Genomic DNA, 12,164 nt, shown 5'->3' with positions numbered 1-12,164 from the left:
CAGATTCAGTGCCATCGTTTGAGGTACATTCTTCTCAGGGGAGGGGCAGGCATCCACTTAGTATTTGGGGCTGGGACCAGCCCCCTAGATCTCTCCACTGGTTCCCTACTCCACGCCGGCATGTTGTCTTCACACCTTGGAGCACTGGGTTGAAGTTTGGACTTGCTTTTCATCTTAGAGTAGCTGAGGCAAATGGAAGAATTGACGAAGTCAAAGAGCTGAATGGAAAATTTCAAAGGGCAACTCAAGAAGACAATGTAAAATATTATTAGGAAATGTGGGAGGAAAAAAACAGAAAACCCAACTAGGAGAACATGCTCAGCAAATCTTAAACTGAAAGAACTAAAGAAAAATTCAAATCTTGAGTTGAAATATTGGAAGATTCTATCAAGAAAATTTTGAATGATACAGGAAGCATCTAGAGAAGATGGAAAAAATACACAGTCACGCTACTAAAAAGAACTGGTGGACATTGCATCATTTCAAGAGGTAGCATATAAGCAAGAACCAATGGTACTGAAGGAGTCCAAACTGCGCTCAAAGCATTAGCCATAAAAAGGCTCTAGGAATTGATGGAATACTTATTGCAATCTTCAAACAAGCTGATGTAGTACTGGAAGCACCCAGTCATCTCAGCCAGAAAATTTGCAAGACAGTTATATGGCCAACTGACAGGAAGAGATCGATATTTGTACCCACTCCCCAAAAAGGTGACCCTACCAAATGTTCAAATTACAGAACAATCGCCTTTTTATCATCATATACAAGTTAAATTTTGCTGGACATCCTCCAGCAACAGTTGCATCAGTATATTGACAGGGTACTGCCAAAAAGACAGGCTGGATTCAGAAGAGGATTTAGAACAAGGGATGGACCTCGGCTGAAAGCAGAGAATACCAGAATGACGTTTACTCGTGTTTTATTGATTTTGCCAAGGCATTTGACTGTGTGGATCGTAATAAACTATGGCTAGTCTTGAGAGAACTGGGAATTCTGAAAATACTTTATTGTGCTTATACAGAACCAGTGCATGGTTCAAGAGGCAGTTGTGCAAACAGAAAAATGGAATACTGCATGGTATAATATCAAGAAAGATGTGAGGCAGGGTTTTATCCTATCACCATACTTATTTAATCTGTATGCTGAGCAAGTAGTCCAAAACACTGAATCATCTGAGGGACAATGGGCATCAAGATGGGAGAAAGGCTTATAAAGAACCTGCAGTATGCACATGACACAACCTTGAATACTGAACATGAGAGGGACTTGAGTCACAGCGGATGAAGATAAAGGATTTTAGCCTTCAGTATGGATTGCAACAAAATGTCAAGGATGCAAAAATCCTCATAACTAGACCAATAGTTAACATGATAAAGGGAGAAAAGAATAAAGTTGTCAGGGATTTTGTCTTGTTTAGATTCACAATCAATGCTCATGGAAGCAGCAGTCAGCAGATCAAAAGAGGCATAGCATTGGGTAAAATCTATTGCTCAAGATCTCCTTTAAGTGTTGAGAGCAAGAAGGTCACATTAAGGACTACGTTGTGCCTGACCCAAGCCATTTGCCTCGTATGCATGTGAAAGTTGGTCATTGAACAAGGAAGACAAAAGTAAAAGTGATATATTGGAACTATTGTGCTGGTGAAAAATATTGAGAATACTATGGACTTCTGTGGTAGTTACCGAATCTGTTGTCAATTTGAGAGGATTAAGAGTGACATGGTGGAGTTTAGCCTGTCAATCGGGTCCCAGCTTGATGGACTCATTTGGAGGTGCTAAGAAGATAAATAGCTCGCTTGAGGCAGGACACAGGCTCACTCCCTGGGAGACATCGCAGCTAACAAAACACATGGAGTTATGCTAGTGATCTAAGCTGGAGGAGCCACATGGAGACCCTTGCCAGAGCTGAGATGCTTACAATGCCACTGGATCCAGAAGACTTCCCAACTACTGGCCTGTGATCTTCCTGCATTTGGTGTCATTGCATGTGTTTCATGAGTCTGAAGAAGACTTTATAGATTGATATTGGAAATATGGGCTAATATCAGACTTATGGACTTGATCTGGACTGTGCTGGGATGTTTTCTTAATGTACAATTACTCTTTATATAAAACTCTTTCTTACACACGTGAGGCTCCCTGAATTTGTTTCTCTACCAGACTAACACAACTGCCAAAGGAACAAATAGATTTGTCTTGGAAGAAGTACAGCCAGAATGCTCCTTAGAGAAAGGAGGAGACTTCCTCTCATCTGCTTTGGGCATGTTATCAGGAGATAGTTCTGGAGAAGAAAATCATGGTTAAAATGGAGGGTCCTCAGAAAAAAGAAAGGCCCTGGACAAGGTGGAGTGACACAGTGGCTACATCAGTGACGTCAAACATAAGAACAATTGTGAGGATGGCACTGGACCCAGCAGTGTTCCCTTCTGTTGTACAGAGGGTCTCTGTGAGTCAGAACTGATCTGGTGGCACCTAACAACAACAACAACAACAACAACAACAACAAGAACTGATTGGTAACAAAACCCATTTGCATACATTTTTTTTACTTAATACTTAATATCTGTTGTACATATTTTGATTCATGACCTTGATGGTAATACTCACAATGCAATGGCATTTTTCTGACTTCTGCCCTCTCCTTAATGTTTCTATTGGTCCTTTCTCTTCTACCAGCCTAAAGGAGCCCTGGTGACATAGTGGATTCAGCGCTGGCTGCTCACTGGAAGGGGAGCAATTTTAATTGACCGGCTGCTCTGCGGGAGAAAGAGGAGATTGTCTCCTCTCATGTCAAGGACAGATCTTCTCTTCCTATAGTGTTGCCAGGGAGTTTGTTCTTCCGCCTTCTGCTAGGCTTTGTCCCTTGACCAATGATGCCTTTTTTATTTCATATGGTTGATTGTTCTGAGGAAACTGTCTCTCCTCCATGATGTAATTGTTAACTCTGTAGGCCTATCCTTTGGTTGAAAGTTGAATCACTAGCGTGACTTTAATTTCAGAACTCAAGGGTGTCCAAGGACCATAGTCTCAGGGGTTTCACCAATCTCTGTCAAGCCAGTAATTGTGTGTGTGTGTGTGTGTGTGTGTGTGTGTGTGTGTAGCTTTTCTCCCACTCTCTCCAGGGACTCCAACTGCAATCCCTTTCAGAGTGATCGAGGGATACCAACTAGATTTCTGGACTCGGGATCATGAAGGTTGGGGCTTGCTTGGGTTCCTATTAGTCCCTCGGACTAGTTGCTTTCTTCTACCTTTGATTTTCTCCACTCCTCTTCGCGTCAGATGAGGAGGGACCAATAGTTACCTCTTAGATGATTACTCACCGGTTTCTAAGACTGTCGTTGTTCCTACTCACCAAAGTAGAATGTAAACCATTGTTTGTGGTGGGCTCCATTATGCCGGTTGACCTTGGTGTTCTGGGTTCACACAGAAAGATTATATAATACAATCTAGAGCTTAAAACAAATGAAAGGCTGTTTCAAGGTGCCTTCCACATGGCTCAATGTTCAGATGATAAAACTAAGTTTGCATTAGCCATATGCTGAATCACATACCATTTACCTAAGAGGGACTTCAATGGCGCTTATAATTTTATAATGCTTCCATGTGTTGATATAATTGATGATAATTTGGTGATATATGGATGATAATTTGGGCAGATGGTCAGCTAGTTGTTCAGACAACATTGGTGGCCAGAACAATGTGCCAGGGCACTGGGGGAAAAAGTGGATGGCCATTTTGTCAGTAACCTTGTTGCAATCTACCAGCCATGTCTCATAGACTCATTTTGATAAAGAACCTAGAAATAGAAGCTGCATCAAACAATCTATATTTTATTTGTTTTGGAACACTGACATCAGTTCCCGGTCTGCAAGGGAAACTCCTGATGGGGCGATGAAAAGGCCCCAGGCTCAGCATGCCCAACATGCCCAGGCAGAGGTGCCTCCAAAAGCAATAAAACATAGAATCCCTTCTTGGTTCGTTTTATCTTTCCTTTGTGTTAAGTCTATTTGATTTTGCTATCAGTGTGGCTTATTATGTTCCGAGTTCAATGAAAAATAATTCCATGAATCTGTGCTCAATATCTAGAGGAATTTCCAAACCAACACGGGGAATAGATCTTTCCCATTTTCTCTCCTCTTTTAATTGCATGAAAGATATGCATAGGCTGTTTAGAATGATGGCAAGAAGTGATGTGTGTGCAAAGAAAAATCCCTGTCGAGTGCTCCATACTTTACCGTGTGCCGATGGCGATGGACAGTCCAGAGATAAAGGGGGGAAATCCTAAAACCCACCAATCCCAGAAATCTTTCGGTAAGCAGTAACTCAGGGCAAAATACCATTCAGCTGACTGATATCAACTGAGGCTACCTCGCAAATTTAGGGTCCAATTCTCTTTACCCATCTCCAGTTAAAAAAATAAGCAAACGCTTTTTTTCCCCATGCTGCTTCCAATTGCAGAGCCTGTTGAAAACTCATTATCTTCAAATAGGATTACATCCCGTTAATATGAGAACATGCATATTACAATATCTGGTAAAAATCAAAAGTTCCAATTTGCTCACTACATGTAAATCCAATTCAAAATCTTTCCATAACATATATCTACTGGACGTTACACTATTTGTGTGTCACTCTGGAATGGATTAACTCCATGACAGGCTAGGCTCACTTTTTCTGCATTTGCTGTTTTTAAACAGTTTATATTTGTTATCATATCAAAGACAGGCCTGCAGTTTTCAAAAGGAAGAAGAGAACACAGCGCCCAAGGCTCCTCCAGCATTACATTTCTTATTCCATTTTATCTTTCTTGGTTTTGACTAATGTCAGTAACAGCTACTGGTAATAAACTGCTTGTTACAGCCTGCTGTTGCCTTGAAGCCTGGCTTTGATACATTGTCAGCCAATCGGAAACATTTCCTGATTACATTTCCAAATTGCTTGTTTATTGATTGAGAGTTAATAAAGCAAAAGACAACTTTACAGCTGAAATTAAAGTTTCCTTTGATGTTCAAATTATCCAATCAACCACCATGTAGCAAAATGTAAGCATTTGAAAGTTTTATCTGAAAAGGAAAAAAAATAGTATGAGATAAATGGATCTTACTATAGACACAGTGGCTAAGTGCTAATGAAAACTATGTGTAACTTAGCATATTGTAATTTCATTTATTTTGTAGGCAAAGGAAATGATGTTGGTATTCGATCCACACCATCCCCCAAATCTGCACAGGGAAATGTACTTCCAGGATATCTGATATTTGGTTGACAATAATTTTTAAAATGGGAGCTACATTGTTAACAAAAACGAACTATGGGCAGAATGCTCCTTAAAAGATGGGTGGACAGGACTTTTCATGTGTCGTAGACATACGATCCGAAGGAACCCAGCTCTGGAGAAGGACACCATGTTTGGTACAGCAGAGGGACAGCTAAAGAGAGAAATTCACCCAATGAGATCGACTGACGCAATTTTAAGGATCGGGTATGTACAGTGACTATGAGTGAGGACTGATTCAAGGGCCTGCTAGCAAGAAGAGCATTGAAAATGACAATTCAAAGTAGATGGTATTTGAAGAAAATCACAGCTTAGCTGGCTGAGAGGCATATGTGGTCCGGTCGAACATGTACCATCCATGGGTCTCTGGAAAGTTGAGGAGCTGTTGACATCCTTTCTCAATGAGACAATTCTTGATGAATATACGGGGACATGAGATATTTTTGTCAATGGTTAAAGTAAGTTAACACTCAGGTTTGCCCATGCTCAGACTTGTAGAACATCAGCTTCATCTTAGAAGTTGCAGACTTGGGGAGAGGTGAGATCTTGGGCAAAGATATGAAGCAATAGTTTCATGCTATAATGTTAAGTGAAAGAAACAGAGAATGGCAAGAAATATAATAAAATATCAACAGAGGTGTTTTTATTGAGAGCTACTAAAGGTAGTTTTCTATGTACTTTATTCATTTCCTAAATTAAAAAAATGAACAGGCATCAAACTTAATTTAAAAAAACATTAGTTTAACATTAACAGAAAATGAGACATTTTCTTAGTAGTTCTTTTATTTTGCTTTTTTTGGATAGTAAAATTGCTGAATATGTTTTCTGAGGTCAGAGACCCTGATTGTCCCCCTTTGTTGGTAGCTGGCCCTGACTCGTGTTCCTGGAGACCCAGTGCACAGGATGTTCACACAGCTGTGATCCACAGGTTTTCATAGGTTGATTTTTAAAAAATCATTTTATTGGGAGCTTGTACAACTCATCGCAATCCATACATTCATCCATTGTGTGAAGCACATTTGTGCAGTTGTTGCATAGGCTGACTTTCAGAAGCAGATTGCTAAGTTTTTCTTCCGAGTCTGTCTTAGTTTGGGAACTGCTGAAGCCTGAGCAGCATTATAGCAACACACAAGCCTGTGTTGTGTTTGTGCTTGTGATGGAGTAGACAGGCCTGGAATTGGAGCGTCCCCCGGAAGACAAGAATTCTACCACATTCTGCACTTCTAATGTTCCCTAGAAATCAAAACTTATGTAGGAAATTCTTGAACTTTTTGCCAATATGGGTTTTATGGATTCAATTGTTTTGTCTTTGCATCCAAAGCTTCCCAAAGATCATTTATTAAGGACCATTCAATGCTAATTTGGGTTACAAAAAAAATGTGGTCAGATGTCACACTAGGCCAGCCATCTTCCTCAATGCCATCAGCAGCCAGATCCATCTGTGCAAGATGCAAATCTGCTTTCCAGGCCCCTGCAGAGCTTGCTGCCCTCTCCGCTCACCATCCGTGGCATGCCCTCTGCTCCAGTCCCTAGGCCTTCCTTTGGCGGCCCCAGGGATAGGAGCTCACTCCTACCAAGTTCTTGTCTTAAGCACATTGCTCAAGAATCTCTTCCCCATGGAAGCCTCTCTCTCAGTCCACGGCAGGTTCCATTGTCATTTGTTGTCCTCAAACTCTCTTCTGCTTTGGCCCTGATTCCTCTACGAAGCCAGAGTGTCTGCCTAGCACAGGGCCTGCTCCAAGTGAGCATGTAATAAGCAAGTGTCCAAGGAGAAAATGAGGGAAACCAGTGTTCTTGTGTCAAAGTCACACTGTCTTCCCCCTGGAACATTTCTCCAGATGCTTTGAAGTATTTCACAAAAGTGGGGCACTGGTGATTCAGTGGGAGGACTCTGACCCTTTAATTGGGAAACCCAGATTCGCTTCTCTGCCATTGCATTCCACGCACATGACCAGCTGTCCATCAGTGGACTCTCGTGTGTTGCCATGGTGCTGAACTGGTTTCCAAAGAGCTTCCAGACTAAGATGTGCTAGGAAGAAAGGCTTGGTAATCTACTTCTAAAAATCAGTCACAGTGGGCCAACTAGGAAAGGAAAGGTAGAGTTAGTTATATGACATTGTGTTGTATATAGAAAGCCAAACACTGTCATCGAATCAGTGCCAACTCAGAGCATCCTTAGAGGACAGAGTAGATCCGCCCTTGTGAATTTCCCAGACTGGAACTCTTTACGGAAGTACAAAGTCTCGTCTTTCTCCCTTCGTTATACATCCGGTCTTCATGAAATCTGAGCCACTTTGATTAACAACTAATGTAACAACAATTCTCAAAAAGGCTTTCATGCATTATTTTCTTCAGTATTTGTTATGTGTAAGCCTCCGTAGCCAGCAGATCAAAACCCCCACCAGCCTCTCCAAGGAAGAAGTATTTACAGTACATCTTTACAGTCTTGGGAACTCACAGGGGCAGTTCGACTCTGTCCTGTAGGGTCGCACTATGCACTGGAATAGACTACAAAGACAGTGAGTTTGGAGTTTGGAAGGTACCTTTAATCACTGTAGGAGATGAAAAGATGAATTTGACAAGGCCTTTGTTCTCAGAGTTCACAGTATTAATCAGCATTTTCCTTTCTCAAAGTTAGTTGTTCTTTGATCAAAGCATTAATGGACACATGAAAGTGAAACTGTGCTTACATTTCAATAATTATATTTCTATTTCCATGAGCTCAGTTCTAAGTCATTTCTAGGATTTTTCCTTTTTGCCCTCTTCCGCACACCTTCTACCTTCTTACTCTCACAAAACTGTAATCCAGTCCTGTCAACTTACCTTCAACAGCTTCTTTTGAATTCATCTAATCATATCAGTTTCTAGAGCAATGGCTTGGTGTAAGTAACTGCCATATCTTGTTCCTTACTGGTTTCTCTGCTTCCTCTTTGTGCACCTGTATCCTGTTATCTGCAGAACAGCTACACTGATCTTTGGCAAGCATGATTCAGGTTGTGTCATTTGCTTATTTATTGTTGTCCAAATGTTTTTGTTGTTGTGTACTCTTAAGATAGTGCTAACTCAACTCTAGAGGACAGGGTAAGGTTTCCTGATAGGGTTTTCTTAGCCGAAATCTTTATAAAATCTGATTGTCAGATCCCTTCTCATAGGACGATGGTGCTGTCCTGTGCTCCAAACAGCCTCTCTTTATATTTGGAATCAAAGGCATACTCTTTTAATGATACCTTTGTCCAAGTTTTTCACTAGAACTTTCTGCCTCAAAAGTGTTTCTCTCATCAGCTTAACTTGGAGCGCATGTATTAAGTAATCTTTAGTCAGTTGGGAGATGAGTATTGTATGTACTCGAGTATAAGCCACCCCGAATATCAGCTGAGGCACCTAATTTTACGACAAAAACTGCATTAAAAATGTGCTGAAAAACTTGGCTTATACACGAATATATATGATACCTTTCTATTTTTCAGATCAAAAGGATCTTTCCACTGTGATCATTTGACGACCAACATTACAACTGTTAATATTAGAGATGTGACAGGGCTGTAAGTAAAATAGACAAATAAAAATGTGCACATACAATTGTATATTTTGTTTTGTAGACGTTGTGGAATTCTGACATTTCATACTTAACCCTGGTGGTGCCGATGGTTAAGCCCTTGGCAGTTAATGGAAAGCCCAGTGGTTTGAACAAATAAATTCAAACTTAAGTGAATATAAAGGTCAAATAGGGATACTACCTATTTTCTGATGACTGAAGAAGACCTCAGTATTTTTTTCATTTGAAGGATGATATGTGAAAAGTGAAGTACAGACACACTAATTTTAAGTGTATAACACAATGCATTTTTAAAATATATATTCATTTGAACACCCGACAAAATATTGAGTACAACAAGGACTGCCAGAATTATGAATACATCTGAGTTGGGAGAAGCACATCGAGAATGCTCCTCAGGAGCGTGGAGGCAGGGTGTCCTCTCACTTACTTTGAAGATGCTGCCAGAGGAGACCAGCTCTTCCTCTTCCAGAGAAGAACAGCATGCTCCGTGAAGCAGAACATCCGTGAAAACTGAAACAGAGGAAGACCAGCAATGGACGGACACAGTGGTTGTCACAAAGGGTTGCAGTATAGCCACAACTTAGGGGAGGACTCCAGACTGCACAGTGTTTCCGTTGTGTTGCATAAAGTTGTGTTGTGTTGCAGAACCGGTTCAGCAAGAGCTAACAACAACCACAAATACATTGAATTAAGCACAATCCAGGTGTAACAGAACCTATGTACCTCATAACCTTTTCTCTTCTTCATTCCCAGCCATACATTCCTCGTTTCCTTCCATCCTCAGAAGTGATGACTGTTCTGTCACCATCCTTTGGAGTTGCTGGGTGGTACAAATGATTAGGTGCTCAATTATTAGCCCAAAAGGATGCCACCCAGGCGATCGTCAGCATATAGAGCCGGGATTCTGCTTCTGAACGGCCATGGCCTTGCCAAGCCCTGTGAGCACAGTTCTACGCTGCCTACTTGAGGCTGCCATGAGTTGGAGTCCATTTGATATAGACTAACATTATCACTGTCAATTAGTTTTCATGCTTTTATTGAGAGATCTATAGCTTTTCATGGTTCAAACTATCATGAATAAAATCTTCATGCACACATTTGTACAGGTCTTTTCCTGGACACGTGATTGTTAAGACAACTCCATGTACTCCTCCATTTTGGGAAGAAAAAAATCAGCCTATGTTCTTATGATGAAAAGTACCTTTCCAATTCTCAAGCACCAGAAGGATATTAGGACAACATTAAATGGCACTGGAGAAATAGAGGAGAGACCTCATTGAAGAATGGGCCAGATACTAGCACCCTGTAAGGAAGACACGAACACCTAATGAAATGGAAAATGATTGTATATGGCAATGCATCTTATAAAAATATCTTTTAATCTGTACAAAAGTGTTCATAGAAGCATTATTCCTTATGGCCCCAAATTGGAAGAAAACAACTACAGTGTTTTCATTTCCTTTGCTCTCTCCATTTCTTTGGAGGCAACATAAAGATTCTGCCATCCTGACAGTGTACCCACAATTCCCTGATGACCTCAGATTACAATAATGTCTTACTTTCTATAGAACTTTAACATTGTGAATTTCCACCCTATAGCTAATACGTGGCATAGCTGGAACTGAATGTGAAACTTCTGATGCTAACTTTAGTGTGTTTTCCCATCATATCCTGATTGCACCTCATCAGGAAAAGCTACACTCAACATGATTACTTATGACAAAGGGTATTTAATTTTTAATATTTTTAAAGCTGCGTGTCTTATACTTTGGAGAGTTTTTCTAATTAGAAATAATTAGTTGCATATGCATTCAATCTCCCCTTGTCAGTGGGGTTCAACCTTTACCAACTTGTGCCTTGTCAGTCACCTATCAGAGCCTGTGCCCCATTGTTAAGGCACACAAAATCCATCCTCTCACCAAACACATTATTGTTTTCTGTTTGTCACTAGGCATTCTCGTATGATGATCCCTGGTGACACAATGGTTAAGCATATGTTTATTGGCCACAAGTTTGGCCGTCTGGATCCAGAGGAGAGAGAACTGCTGATCTGTTCCCATAAGGATTTCAGTGGTAAAAGCAAAACAGAAACTGTAGGGCAGTTGGACTCTGTCATGTATGGTCACCATGAGTTGAAACTGAGTGAGCTTCAACTAACAACCACAGGAACAACATTCTGTTATCATCATTTTTAACTCATGGTACATTTAGCAAAATAAAGGCTCTTTTGAACAGAATATTTCTCAGAGCTTTTAAGATGCTAAAGTGCCTGGTGACTATACTTCCTCAATGGAATGGGTCATGGAAATGCATCAATAGCACTTAGCAATTCTAGAGAAAACAACTTTTGGGAAACTCCTTTCTAGAATTTGGTTTTCTTTGCTTCCATTTGAAAGCTAAACTTTCAACTATGCCATTCCCTGAAACTTTCATTGTCTGCCTGGAAGTCTCACTAATAAACAATATTTTTTAAAAAAAAATCATTATATTAGGAGCTCAGACAACTCTTATCACAATCCATACATACATCAATTGTGTAAAGTACGTCTGTACATTCATTGCCCTCCTCATTCTCAAAGCATTTGCTCTCCACCTAAGGCCCTGGCATCAGCTCCTCATTTTTTCCCCCTCCCTCCCCACTCCCCTCTCCCTCATGAACCTTTGATAATTTATAAATTATTATTTTGTCATATCTTGCATGGTCCGACGTCTCCCTTAATGAATGGTCATGACCTGCTATGTTGTTACTCCCTGCCAGATAGAAGATTTGCCCCTTAAGAGAGGAATCATGAGGACTCAGCTCAAAGTGACCAATGGCATAAACTCAAGCAGTGTGTGGATCAAAGGGAAATGCATGTGGCAATGGGGTGGCCACAGTCACTGGGGTCGGGGAAGCTTAATCAGGACCTAGGCTGCCTAGCCTCTGGCTCAGCTTCTCCCTAAAACCAAATGGACATTCTCCTGGTGGTAAAGGGAACCATATCACCTCCCTGACACCATTCTGTGGGCCAACACCAGCCCCCAACAGCCAATGTTGTCCAGGCCCGTATCTTGATGGGAATATCCACCCAGCAGGAAGATGACTTTCAATATTATATGTCTTGGTACAACACGTTTTGTTTGTTTGTTTCCTGCAAGCTTCCAGGTAGGCTGGTGAGTTAGTTAATTGTGCCAGCCTAGCCGATAATCACATGTGGGGCTGGTTGAAAGGCAGAGGGATAAATGGGTGGGGAAGCCTCGCCTTTCTAGTTCTCGGGTCTCTTGTTTTGTGATGGTTGCACCGGGTGCAGCTGCCTTAACAGTTCCCTGCTTCAGCTTGCAAGATTGACTT

This window comes from Echinops telfairi, unplaced genomic scaffold (genome assembly GCF_000313985.2).
Source record: "Echinops telfairi isolate 266 unplaced genomic scaffold, ASM31398v2 ScPeMD7_23;HRSCAF=83, whole genome shotgun sequence".
NCBI classification, from domain to species: domain Eukaryota; kingdom Metazoa; phylum Chordata; class Mammalia; order Afrosoricida; family Tenrecidae; genus Echinops; species Echinops telfairi.
Note: the sequence above shows the minus strand (reverse complement) of the source record.